This window comes from Cucurbita pepo, chromosome LG03, assembly GCF_002806865.2.
Source record: "Cucurbita pepo subsp. pepo cultivar mu-cu-16 chromosome LG03, ASM280686v2, whole genome shotgun sequence".
Lineage (NCBI taxonomy): Eukaryota > Viridiplantae > Streptophyta > Magnoliopsida > Cucurbitales > Cucurbitaceae > Cucurbita > Cucurbita pepo.
This window is the reverse complement of record NC_036640.1, coordinates 8,003,201-8,018,212: the sequence shown is the minus strand read 5'-3', so window position 1 is coordinate 8,018,212 and position 15,012 is coordinate 8,003,201. Positions and strand designations below refer to the sequence as shown.

The 15,012-nt window shown below is 37.0% G+C and overlaps 1 non-coding gene across 1 annotated transcript; it reads left to right on the top strand.

Moving 5' to 3' along the window:
• Positions 1-571: 571 nt before the first annotated feature.
• On the top strand, positions 572-709 carry LOC111791928. Its single transcript, XR_002814716.1, has one exon. It is a non-coding gene; the product is annotated as a small nucleolar RNA Z247 (small nucleolar RNA).
• The last annotated feature ends 14,303 nt before the right edge of the window (positions 710-15,012 follow it).

Below are 15,012 nucleotides of genomic sequence, written 5' to 3'. Positions count from 1 at the left end.
ATTCAACCTAACATGGTACCAGAGTCAAAGGTTTATTCATTAACAATGTCTACAATATCTTCCTCCTCCTCCTCCTCCCCATTCACCGTCTCCAACACGATCTCATCTACCATGACGTCGACCTTTGCCCCAATCCCTCTCCACCACGCTATCACAATTCGTCTCACCAAGAATAACTTCATCATATGGTTCGCCCAACTCCTCCCCTTCCTATGGAGTACGAAGCTTATGGGCTACCTCGATGGCACCATTGTCGCACCTGTCAAGTTGGTCCCTTCCTCAACCGCTGCTGGTGCTAACCTAGTCTCTAATTTGGTCTATGATCGGTGGTATGATCAGGATCAACAGGTCCTTAGTGGCCTTCACTCCTCCATGTCTGAGGAGATTCTTCGCGATGTGGTTGCCAATACTATGTCTAAGGAGGCGTGGGATACCCTGCAACGGATGTTTTCTTCGTCAACTCGTGCTTGCACTGTTCATATCTATGTAGAGCTCGCCACGTCCAAGAAACTTGATCTGTCTGCTGCAGATTATTTTTGCAAGATCAAAGGGTTGGCCGCCGCCGGCTCGGCCTTTCGAGATGATGACGTGATTGCATATCTCCTCGCTGGTCTTGGCTCTAACTATGATCCCTTCGTCACCTCGATGACTACCAAGAGTGAAGCTCTCACACTTGATGATGTGTTTGCACATCTAATGGCATTTGAAGCTCACCAACTACAACACCAGGCTGAACTTCAGTTAATTCCTGGATCTTCGGTCAATTATGTTGGTCGTGGTGGTCAATAGAAGAACCGTGGGTGTGGGGATCGTGGTCGTGGTCATTCTTGAGGTGGCGCGACCATTCGTCCTGCTGGTGGTTGTCATGACCTTTCTGCTCGTCCTTCCTGCCAAATTTGTAATAAAGAGGGGCATACTATCGTTCACTGCTAGTATAGGATAGATGAGTCCTATTAAGATGAACATCCTTCTGCTGGCGGCTACTTCCTCCTACAAGATTGATCCAAATTGGTATAACGACACAGGCGCCACTAATCATATCACCAGTGACCTGGATCGTCTCACTGTGCGTGAACGCTATAATGGAGGTGAACAAGTTCAAGTCGACAATGGAGCAGGTTTGCGGAATTTGCTATTGGTCATTCTTCAGTTAATACTGTTGCTCGTCCTCTTGCATTGCGTACTATTTTGCATGTGCCTGAAATTTTCAAACATCTTTTTTCCGTTCATAAATTTTCCCGTGATAATGACATATTCTTTGAATACCATCCTTAGAATTTTTCTATTAAGGATCAACGGTCGAGGAAAAGTCTTCTAGACGGGAGTTGTGAGTCTAGTCTCTATCCTATCAAGCCATCTGATGTCGATGATCTCAAGCATGCCTTAGTGAACAAATCTACTAGTCATGCACAATGGCATGCACGTCTTGGACATCTTTCAACTCAAGTAGTGAAGTCAATTTTGCATCTCAATAATTTTTCGTGTGCTAGTGAGTCACCTTTACCAGTTTGTAATGCGTGTCAATTAGCAAAAAGTCATCAGTTACCCTACACTAGTTCTTTCATCGGTCTTCGTCACCTTTGAAACTGATTTTTTCTAATGTTTGGGATCCTGCGCCTCCATCTGTTGAGGGCTTTAAATATTATATTAGCTTCATTGATGATTTGAGTAAATTTTCATGGATTTGTTAGATGCATGATCGTACAGAAGCTCCTTGTATACTTTTGCAGTTCTAAGCTCATGTTGAATGTCTCATGGATACTAAAATCAAGCGCGTCCAGTCTGATTGGGGTGGGGAATATCAAAAAAATTCATAACACATTTTTTTGTTCCCTTGGAATTGCTCATCGTGTTTCGTGCCCTCACACGCATCAACAAAATGGGTCTGCTGAATGTAAGCACCGTCATATTCTTGAAACTGGCCTAGCCCTTCTAGCTCTTACTTATTTACCTATTAAATTTTGGGATGACACGTTTTTTACACCCACATATCTCACCAATCGTCTTCCTACTCGTGTCATCGATAACAAATGCTCCTTAGAGCGTCTTTCTCATACCCCACCAAATTACTCCTTATTAAAAACTTTTGGGTGTGCTCGTTAGCCTCACCTTCGCCTTTATAACAAACAAAAGCTCTCTTTTCGATTCAAGAAATGTGTCTTTCTAGGCAAACGTTCTTTACATAAAGGGTATAAGTGCATTGACACCGATTCTGGTTGTGTCTATATTTCTAGAGACGTCATATTTTATGTGAATGTTTTTCCGTTCAAGAGAGCCCCACCCAGTTCTTCCCCAACCTTGCATCCGACTCAACCTATATTATTAAATTGGAAAGCAAATCTATGCTACCGTCACGGGATTTGCGATGCTTCCGTCGGTCTCACATGAGTGTCTTGCCTTTATCTGAAAATGTAGTAGCACGAGACTTGAGTATTTTAAGAATACTCAGTAAGCGACCCCCAATTGGGGTTATGCAGCAAACACATGCAAACTTGGATGTGTACCATATACTCTACACACAGTCCGTACGTGCGAGTATGGACTCACCAGTCAGTTTGCACATAGCTGGGCTACTTTCCTTGTCGGATGAGCATACTCTGGAAGCTACTTAGGCCAGACACCCGTTAGAACTAGTAACTGTCACAGTAGAGTTATGTAAAACATAACGATCGTTCTTCTGCCCTTTAGTGTACACGTCTGTACCCTCGTGATGGAATAGAGGTATCCCCTCAATGCATGAGCACACATTATGCATGAAGTCCCCAATATTTCTATTTAACATTATTATAACCCCGCCACCATTTTCATGCGTATCATAATACTTCTCATCATTCAGTCCTCCTATCATGCATAATCCTAACGAGGTTATGTTTCATGCTATTCATTGTGATTTCATGTCATACATATCATGTTGTATACATACAAATTAGGAAACATAATATCACATTTCATGCTTTCATCATAACATACCATGACGAGCGATTCATACAGAAATTATCTCAACGATCACATAAACATTCTAAGCATAATACATTACATCACATTATATCACACATTGAGTTGTTAGAAAAAAATATACGTTCACATTACATATTTTTACGTATTAAATCGTACAGTCTAAACACACAAGTTATGACACGTGCGAAACCACGGGCACGTGCCAACATACAACATACAATTTTTGCATAACCTATGACGGTAGGGCCACTAAATTAGTAGGCCTTAACCGACGTACTCCCTAAATTATACGTAAGCTCCTAGCTCCTCGTACGCATCCTACACTATCGACGGTGATTGGTTCTTATTAGGGTCGAAAAAGATTTTCAGTTCGTGGTGTGGGCATACAAGAAAATTGAAAAAAGTGGAAATGGGATTAGAATTGGGCCTATAGGTTTTAGAGTAGAAGAGGGGGTTTTGAGGATAAGAGTGAAGTTTTAACGACTATTTAACTATATTCCTAACTATAACACTATAACACTATTTCTAACTACAACACTATAACAAATCTCCTAAATAGTGCTATAGTTAGAAATTGATAAATGGGAAGTTTTAGTATTAATTTTGTTAATATCTTCTCCACTATAACAAATCTTATATGACGTTTCTAACTATAACTCTATTTAGGAATTTCCAACTATAACCATACACTTATTTAGGATAAGAGCCACCACTGTTTGACAGCAAAATTAATACGAAAAAGAGGAATGCATTTTACAGCAAAATTAGCAATGCAATTGCCACCACTATTTAACCACTATCAAGGAATATGGTTCACTGCAAAATTCGAATGGAGGGAAGGGTATGGTAAAAAATTAGTTGAGCAAAATTGCATAATTGTCACAGCTCATTTATTTTATTATTATTATTATTATTGTTATTATTATACATATATTTTTTTTAATCCTTACATTATACACCTCTACAAGAAACTGTCTTCGAAAGTATTAAACTTGTGTACTAATTGGGGTGTTTTTCTTTTATCTTCGTGTTCTAATGTGCCGGCTTGCATGTGTGGTCTCACCTCCGTACTTGACGAAGGCAATATCTTTATTGTGTAAGACAACTTGAGGATTAAGATTTTCATAGGCTTCTCTTCGTAACTTAATTCCTTGTTAAATTGACGGCTGAAACCTTTATTCCGAGTCTCCTTTTCCTTCTCTTCTCGTTTATGGCGTTTGTTTGGCTCGTATAGGCTGAAACCTTTCAGATCTGGGGATATCTGAAAAACTCGTGGTTCTGTTTTCCTCCTTCGACGAAGTACGACGTGTATGAAGCGTCAAAATCTATCCTTGGTGTGTGTACAGGTCTCTGGGATTATTTTTGTGGCATAAATTGGAGGTTTCAACGTCGGTTTCGTATAGGTTCACTTCGCCGAAGCGTCGTCGATTTCACTGCCTCTCTCGATTTCTCACCGTTTTCTTTTCTTGCAGGTGGTTCTGAGGTGGCTGTAGTCCAGGGTTTGGTGTTGTGGTGATCCAGAAGTTGGGTAGGGGTCGTGGGTCATGTGAGAACGAAAACTCTAGCGTTCACATGAGTTTTCGGGTCTCACTGGCGACCACGGACGCCTCTGACTTTTTGTCCAGAACCAATAAGCTCACCTCCAACAGTTTGCCCACACCTATGCTTCCTAGTGAGAAGTTGTTATTAGTTGGTGGTGAAAAGCTCTCGCACCAGAATACTACTCACTATTGAAGTGTTGTTGGTGCTCTCTAATATTTGTCTCTGACACGTCTTGATATCTCCTTTTGTGTCAACAGAGTGTGCCAGTTCATGTCCTCCCCGACTTCTGTACATTGGGCAGCGGTCAAACGGATTCTTCGTTATCTACATGACACTATTGATATTGACTTGTATTTTACAAAGTTCAGCACTAATTTGCTTAGTGCCTTGTCGGATGCTGATTAGGTGGGAAATCTTCATGACCATCGAAGCATTGGAGGCTATGCGATCTTCTTTGGTGGCAATCCTATCTCTTGGAGTTCAATGAAATAATAAAAAATTTCTAGTTTTAGCACGGAGGCCGAATACAAGGTGGTTGTTGATGCCACTGCCGAATTAATCTTGATTCAAGTCCTCTTGCGTGAGCTCGGGATTGCACAAGGGCGAGCGCCTAGCCTGTGGTGTGACAACAAATGTGCCACTTATTTTTCCGTCAATCCAGTCTTTCATCGACGAACGAAGCATGTTGAGGTTGACTATCACTTCATTCGTGAATGAGTATTGACTTGTCAGCTTGATGTGTGGCTCATATCTTCCAAAGATTAGCTCACCGATATCATGACAAAGTCACTGCTAGCTCCTTCTTTTAGGAGTTTTTGGCACAATCTGAACTTAGTAGTGCATTATCCAGATTGTGGGAGTGCTGAAGTAGAAGGTTATATTTTTACATAGAAGGAGAATCCTTTATTCATGGAGCTCATCTCCTAATTTAGTGGTTTGTTACGTGGATCAATGTCCACCATGTAATCCTCAGAAAGTCGTGACCCACAGAGGTCATTGCATCGTTCAACCTTACAGTCGTAACCTTAAATGCTTCCAAGTAATTGAAATTAGGAGGAAAGAGTCGGAGCATATCAAGTCCAAGTTGGATCAGCCAAAATGTTAACCTTGAGCCATCAGAAAGTGTATTCTCCAACTTACTCGAACCGTTCAAGTGGGATGCTAAAATAAAGTGAGAGATCTCACTTCTCACCTTTAAGCAATATGGGGCAATCCATTTTTTTCTTTTTTTAATTTGGGTTATTATAACTCACCCCTTCCCCTTTTCTTTTTCAAGTACATATGGAGGTGGTGAGGTACTCAGGAGCTATGCTATCATTGAGAGGGGTCAGCCTCAGGTGTCAACTAGTCTGTATTTTTTTTTTAAGATCGGCAATATATTCTTTTGTATCCCACGCTCATACCCCATTTACCCCATTTGAAAAAACTAATAAAGTACCCGTTCTATTTCTATTGATTTTGATTTTCGTCATGGTATTTTGGCGAAATTAATCGTATTTTTTCTATATTTTCAATTGTTTTTTTTTTTAATTTCTTTTGCTTACGTGTTTTTGTAGCTATCCAATTTTTGGAAAAAAGTCATGGCAATATTCCTAATTTTTAATATTCTCTCAATTTTTCTCCTTAGAACATTCTTTCTAATTCGATCTATCCCTCACTTACGTCTCTTTTAAGTTTCAATATTTTTCTTTCTCTAACTTATAAATTTTCCCAACAGTTCTCTCTTTAAAATTATCTACTTTTCTCACTCTAACATTCCTTTTTTCTAGTTTAATCTTACACAATTATATTTTCATCTCTAAATTTAAAATAATATTTAATACATCCTTAAAATTTTCATTATATATTAAATAAATTTTTAAACCATAAAAAATATTAAAATATATTCTTAAACCTTTCATTTTCTACTTAGTTTTCAAATCAACCTCAATATAATTATCAATTTATTGATTTGTTCAATATTTAAAAATAAATAAATAAATAAATTCAATAATATTTTAAATTTCTATTTTTTTTTTTATAACTAATTTTATCTGTCTAATAATGGTAGGTTTTTTTTTTAACTATTCCTAACGTTGACTTACCTTTCTTCTTAACTTTTTATAAAACAAAAAATAAAAAACAATTATTTAAATCGAAAACCCAAAATTAAAATATATAAAATAAAAAAAAATAATTAAACTTTTATTCTATAAGTATATTATTGAAAAGACAACGTGGCATGCATCCATTATTGAGTTATTGACAATAAAATTTTATAAGATTTACTTTTGTGGTAAAAGTAAAAATTAAATCAGCATCCAGAAAATAAATTTTACTTGTAAATCAGTAGAAATTGAAGCATTAACATATAGTTTAATATGGTGTAATTAGAAATTTAGAGTGTGAGAAGATATAGATTTAATAAATTAAAATGAGATTTTTGTAAAAGAAATATATATTATGAAATGGACTTATTTTGGAGGTAAATGAGGAGTGAGATATTCTTCTAATACCGACACAAGTGGGTCCCATTTTACTTTTGGAATTTTGACTTTTCAGCTCAAGGTGGGACCACATTTATGCAAGTTTTCAGATCACGCTTTCCAACCACATTTCCATTCATACTCTGTATCTACCCTCCTACAAATATTGTTTTTTTAAATTATTATTTATTTTGAGCTGAATTATAGTTTACATATATATCATATTTAATATTTTATTATAAGACAAATATCTCTTATGGTTATTTTCATTTATTACTCTTTTATATAATTTATTTGATTATAAATAATATAATTTTCACACTATTTAAATGGGTGGATTAATTAAACATTCTTACTCGTAAGAGTTTCAATCTTTTATAATTTATTTTCAAGATTACAAATAATCATTCACGTAAACAACTACGAAGATTATGTTCCTTAAGTCATGACTTTATTCATTTACATTTTTTGTGTTAGAATTTGCATGCTAAAGTTATTCAAATAGATCGAGTTTTCTTTTAAATTCAATTCTTAATATTTTTGGATTTTTTGAATAATTTTTTTAAAAAAATTCATAAATATTGGGAAACAAACGAATGACATTTAAGAAAGCAAAGAGAGTTCGAGTGGCTTACATTGATTTGAATCGATGGTTTAAATTGTCTTGAGAGGAACGAAAGAATGAAGAGGACAAAATGTGTATCGAATGGTCAAATAAAGGAATGAAAGAAGAAGAAGACGTGAACATGTGAGTGCAATAACGTAATGAACAAGAACAATAGTGGGATGGGGGAAGTTCGTCTGTTAAGAATAGTTGACCGTTTATTATACTTACATTATCGCTTACCATATTTGCCATTTTATTTCAGTCAAATATAAATAAAGAACTTTCACCACTATTTAGGTGCGGTGGTTTCAGCAAATATTTTCATCGTCCAATTAATTTATCAGCTATATAACACATGAGACTACAACAATAATTCAAGTAGGCCTAATTGATTTTCATAATCCATAAAGTTTTCCGGTAATATTAGGTCCATTCCCATTACATTATATGCCCGTCAAATATTAGAGAAAAAAAAAAGCAATGTAGAATATTTATGAACATTCATTACAAGCATTTAATTCAATTAAATGCAAGTGGTTGGGTATAAATCAAACTCAACCAGCTGTCCCAAAACATATAACATTTGTCACTACCAGCCCCACATCCAAGACTTTCATAGAACGAACATTAACATATGTCAGAAAAAAGTAGACAAAATTTAAGATTAAAATTAAGAAACAAAAGTAATTAGAACATGTCTTAATATTTCATGCTTTATTTCAATACTAATATTCTCAACGTAAAAGTTGAAGCATAGACAAAGGAAACAGAGCTTAATAGATACACGACCACTACTACTAAGTTTAAATTTTTTATTATTTTGATACTTGGACTTTGTAATAGGCTCCCCAACTTGATATCTATATGGAAAGCAAGGGCTGTAGGGTCTAGCAGCTGGGGAAGGGAACGCCACACTTGGAAGCAACATTTCTGGCGCCAGGAGATTGCACGTAAGGCCTCAAAGCTGGATTCCTTATATAACCGCAAAGGCATGGTTTTTGCTCTCTCAACTTATTGCAACAAGTGCTGGATGGGTTAGCCGACGACGAGATTGCCCCTGCACATGAGGCCAGCTCCGCAGGGCTGCAGTTCACCGCCTCAGCCACACGAGCCGCCACCATCACCGCCATGAAAAGGAAAGCAATTGTGATGGGGAATTTCTTCATTTTCTCTGGGTTTTGAGAGGAATGATATGTGTGGAAGGCAAGAGAAAGAGGAATGGTTGTGTGATTGGCAAGCGTTTTAGTAGAATTTATAGGCTCATAAAGTGGAAATTATGGAGAAAATGGGCAACCCTTTATTAATTTCTCACTTTTTTCCCACCTACTTTACTTCTTCATTTTAATTGTTAAACCTTATTTTTCATAAGGTAATATTTTGATGATAACAACTAACTAATAAATATAGTTGGCATTAGATTAATGGTTGGCTGCTCACGGTCATAATATTTTTTGAATGTCCTAAATTGAAGCTAAATATGAAATTATATAAAAACAAGATTGTCACGTCATAAAAGTAACCGGAAAGGAAATAGTATAAATAAAATAACAAAAACTAAAAAACTCAAAGTAATGAAATACTTTGATCTAACTTTAAGTGTTACAATTTAAACATAAATGCAACTATTCTAGCTTGGGTCCCATGGCTTCAAATGCGATATTATCATCCATACAAGGGTTGTCTTACATTTACTTGAAAAATATAAGTAGCACGTGTCTTGAGTATTTTAAGAAATACTCAATAAGTAACCCCACTATTGGGGTCAGAAAATGCATACACAAGCAATCATGATGGGGGTATATACTTTTATAAAAATATTTCATGCCCTTGAACTCCGTTTTCCAATCCAAGCAAAAAATGGATATGCATTACTTCTCTACACACACACCAGGCAGGTGTATACGTATTCCTTGGGCTTGCCCCTTAGCTAGCACAGCTCACGCTGTCGTAGCCATGGAGAGAAAGTAGGCCGCATAATATCATGACATCCATAAATATTGTAATGTATGTGTTTGTACTCATCATAATGGGAAAATATCTCGATGCACGTGACACACAAAATACATGAGGTTCCCATATCTTTAATCATGATATAAACATATGGTGCTTGTTGTACGTTTGTTATTTCATAGACATAACTTTTATGAATATATATGTGGCGTAACAGTATTTTATAATCCTAAAGTAATCATGTTATCATAATGTGCACGATATATCATACAGAGGTATTATGCATCATATGACATGAAAGTTACAACAAGGTCCATAACATAACATAAACATCTCATATCCTAACTTACTTAATGTGAATCAGATTGAGGGTGAACAGGAAAAAACTCAGAAGGTGAGGGTGAATCGGAGGAGAATCGAGCCTGCAACCGCTCGAGAACAAAATTGAAGACATCCCGGTCAGTGTGACACTACCCAGTTTGTATGGAGACTTATCTGGAGGCTTTGGATCTTTGGAAAGCAGTAGAAGTGGATTACGAGGTCCCTCCACTTCCAGCAAATCCTATTGTAGCACAAATCAAAGCATAGAAGGAAAAGAAGACAAGAAAATCTAAGGCAAAAGCTTACCTATTTGCAGTTGTATCTCAAATGATCTTCATGCGAATAATGTTTCTCAAAACAGCAAAGGAAATCTGGGACTACCTCAAAGGCTGAATATGAAGGAGAGGAGAGGATTCGTGGAATGAAAGTCTTGAATTTGATTAGGAATTTCGAGTTGCAGAAGAGGAAGGAGTTTGAGTTAGTGAAAGAGTACTCTGACAGACTTCTCAGCATTGCCAACAAGGTGAGATTGCTTGGTTCTATGTTAAATGATTCCAGGATCGTTGAAAAGCTATCGGTCACTGTTCCAAAGAAGTTTGAAGCCACCATTACTACTCTAGAGAACACCAAAGACTTGTCAAAGATTTCTCTTACAGAGCTCTTGAATGCTTTACAAGCACAAGAGCAAAGGAGGTCTATGAGGCAAGAAGGGGTGATTGAAGGTGCCTTACCTATTAATCATCAAGACAACAGCAGGTATAAAAATAAGAAAAGTTTCAAAAACCAATCGACCAATGGAGATTCATTCGCCAATTATTAGAAGACAAAAGGATGAGGTTCCAAAAAATCCTATCCACCAGACAAGTGTTGGAGAAGACCTGACACCTTCTACTCCAAATCCAATCAACTTGGACATGAGGCTGTGATCTGCAAAGTCAAAGATCAGGTGAAAGAAGTAGATGCACAGGTAGTTGATCAAGAAGAAGAAGATCAATTGTTTGTGGTTACTTGTTCTTCAGCAAAGAATCAAGCGAGAGCTGGTTGATTGATACTGAGTGCACAAATCATATGACATATGACAAGAATTTTTGTGAGGAATTAAGAGACACTGAAGTCAAGAGAGAGGATTGGCAACGGTGAACACTTGGAAGTCAAGGGAAAAGGCACAGTAGCTTTTAACAAGCTATGAAAGTACAAAATTTATTCCGGATGTTTTATTTGTACCTAAAATTGATCAAAATCTCTTAAGTGTTGGTCATTTACTTGATAAACGCTATAAAGTGTTGTTTGAGAATAAGCAGTGCTTGATCAAAGATGCTAGCGGCATAGACTTGTTCAATGTCAAAATGAAAGGAAAAAGCTTTGCTCTAAATCCGATGGAGAAAGAGCAAATGACCTTTATATCCAGAGCTAGTGCCACTGAGATTTGGCACAAAAGGCTTGGGCACTTTCATCATCGAGGTTTGCTTCAAATGCAGTCAAAGAAGTTGGTAGAAGGACTCGCTGACATTGATGATGACATACCTCTTTGCCGTGCTTGTAATTTTGGGAAGCAACATAGGCAACCCTTTCCTAAACAGGCATGGAGAGCCTCGAAAAATTTTCAATTGGTTCATACTAATCTTTGTGATCCTCAGCGAACACCATCATTAAATGGTAATCTTTATTACATTGTTTTTATTGATGATCTAACAAGAATGTGTTGGATCTTCTTGCTGAAGCAAAAGTCAGAAGCTGCGGGTGTATTTTGGAAATTCAAAGCCAGAGTTAAGAATGAAAGTGCACACTTGATTCAGACTATAAGATCCGATAATGGCAAGGAGTACATTTCAGAAACTTTTAACAGGTTTTGTGAAGAGACTGAAATTGAATATCAATTGACAACATCATACACTCTTCAACAGAATGGCGTCAGTGAAAGGAGGATAGATTCATAATGGAGATGACGAGATGCATGCTTCATGAGAAGGATCTTCCAAAACGTTTTTGGAGAAAAGCAGCAAACACTGTTGTGTGCTTGCAAAATCAAATTTCAACAAAAGCTATGAAGGACGTGACACCATTTAAAGTTTGGTATAGTTACAAACATTTTTCAAAGTTCCTTATAGTATTTGGGTGTCTTTGCTTCACTTACATTCCACAAGTCAAACGTGATAAACTTGACAAAAAGGCAGAAGCTGACATATTTGTTGGGTATAGCACTATAGCCAAAAGTAACAGAGTTTTTCAACCACACACTAGTCATGTTATTGTGAGCCGAGATGTTCATTTTGCTGGAAATGAGCAATGAAATTGGAAAGAATTGACAAAGGCAAATCAGATTTCTAATGCACCAAACAATTTAATCTTTGTAGCATGTTAGAAGAGTCTGAAGATAAACGATTAGAAGAGTCTGAAGATGAACGACAAGAAGAGTCTGAAGATGAATGACAAGAAGAGTCTGAAGATGAACGACAAGAAGAGTCTGAAGATGGACGACAAGATGCTTTAGTTGATGATGCACCTGTCAGAGGAGGAGATTTCGGTGATCGAGAAAAACAAAACTTGGGAGTTGGTTGATCGACCTCTAAACAGAAAGATAATTGGAGTAAGATGGATGTTCAGGAAAAAGCTTGGAGTTCGTAGCATCTAAACAAGGAGGAGCGTTAAAGATCACGTGTTTGTTGAAATTGTTGTCAGTTAGTATCTAATTAAATCTCCGAATTGATTTAGTTTTGATTTGTTTACTGGTTTGTTACCAGATTTTCTGTAGATTTTTAGGTAGATTTTTTAATATTTTTTTATATTCTCTCTAGAGAGTCTTATTGCTCTTCATAATATAATATTCTTGTCAACCATTCAATTAGTCACTCTTTCACTAACACTATACTTAGATGATGTGGCAGTTTACCGCTTAATTATATTGTTGTCATATAGCTTCTGCACGCATGTTCTTGTGATATCCGATAGTTATTGGACTTATATGCTTCCTAGTACACTGAGATTGGTTTTATTATCACTTACTTAGTATGATGAGCATGTTGTATATCTTTATTCATTGTTATATATTGATTGAGGGCTTGGATAGTCGTTATTGCCCAGTTATGAATTTGATTAATTGATATGTGCTATAGAGTGCTAATTATAGTTCCCAATAGTCTATGAATTATTGTTGCACGTATTTTGGTTCTATTACGCAGTCATGAATTCCATAATCTCAGTGGGTTAATCAGGTACTTCGTAGGGAGATAGGGTGTAACCCCTATCCGTAAACTAACCAATAGAGGTTAGGGTCTACTTCTTACACATGACTTAGTTGTCACTCATAGAGAATATCAGTAGCCACATAAAGTATACTACTGTTGGATCATATTAGTGGTGCCTAGTGGGGAGAGCCATGACATTTATATTGATTAGCCCAAGTGGCGTAGTATCAGGTAACTTACTGTTCTAGCTTGAAAAGGCAAAGTAACAGGTAATTACTGTTCCTAAAATAGGTAGTTTTACTATTATAAACTTAATGAGGGTGCATGAGCAGGTAGTTTACTAATCCAGACCCGAAGGGCATAGTGGCAGGTAATTTTATTGTCTAACCATATGAGGTTACATGAGCAGGTAGTTACTGTTCCATCCTGGAATCAACGTTGTGATAGGTAGTTTACTGATCATAGGAACAAGTAGATGTTGCCTGAACCATTAGGGAGAATCCACGTTTGAGCTGAGTAGGTGGATAGGTATCGATGAGTATTGCATTAGAGCATTCTCTTGGAGCAGAAGTTGGCTAGTATTAGAGACAGTTTCAAGCACATAACCTAAGATTCTGTGTATAGGATTAAGTCCGACAAGAGCCTACAAGTATATTGCTTACTAAGCATTTACCATTTCATGTTAATATATATATATATATATATATATATATATATATATATTATTTTTTCATGTGGAATGTAGACCAGTGTCGGTGGTGGAAACGTGCGAAGCCGTGTGGCTGCAGAAGAGGCCCTTAAATCAAGTCCTCTCCATCCATGTCACTTTTAATATTATTTTAGATGTTTACATTGAAAACATGTTATTTTGTGAAAAAAAAAAAATTGTGCGACTCTGCCGACATCCTTGTGCTTTTGAATTATTTTAGTTTGAAATGCATGTTTAGAAATTTTAAATTTACTCGTGTCTCCCACTTTATAAAAGAAAGATTGTATCACTTATTACCCTTGAGTCCATGTGGCGGCCCGTGATTCGATGTGTCGAAGAGTGGTTGTTACAAGTTTGGTATCAGAGCGCTACGTTGATATGTCCTATAGACCCCTTCTTTAGTTAGTGTGGGTTGGGTCCTTTGTAGCTCGACTCGTAGGCACAGCTGATGAGAGAGTGCAAACATGTCAGATAGTAGTATTAGGATGACCATTAGAGGTGGTACTAATTGTTCTTGACATGTGATTATGAGGTGATTCTCGGCATGGACTGACTGGCCAAGAACCACGCAGTTATTGATTGTAGGGCTAGAGAGGTAATCTTTAGGCCACTGACTGAACAAAGCTTTAAATTTAAGGGTGCAGATTCTCAAAGCACCTTAACGATTATATCTACCCTAAAGACATTGAAGTTAATTGACTATGGAGCTTGGGTCTTATTGGCTAGTGTATTAGATACAAGCCAGGATGCAAGCAGCGTGACACATATGCCTATGGTACAAGAGTTTGAGGATGTGTTTCCACAAGAGCTGCTTTAGTTACCACCAATCAGAGACATGGATTTCTCTATCGAGTTGGAACTGGGTACAACCTCGATTTCTAAAGCTCCGTACAAGATGGTCCTTGTCGAGTTGAAGGAACTAAAGAAGCAGTTGCAAGATTTTCTGGATTGAGGTTTTATCAGACCAAGTGTGTCATCATGGGGTGCCCCAGTGCTATTCGTCAAGAAGAAGATAGAACTATGAGATTATGCATTGGCTACAAAGAGTTGAATAAAGTAACGACCAAGAAGAAATAGCCATTTCCTCACATTGATGACCTATTTGACCAACTTCAAGATGCTACAATATTCTCTAACATTGACCTGAGGTTAGGGTATCTGCAGTTGAAGATAAGAGAAAGTTACTTCTCTGGACGACTTTCAGAAGCCGATACGGTCATTATGAGTTTATTGTGAAGTCTTTCGGCTTGAAAAACACCCCACCGACATTCATGG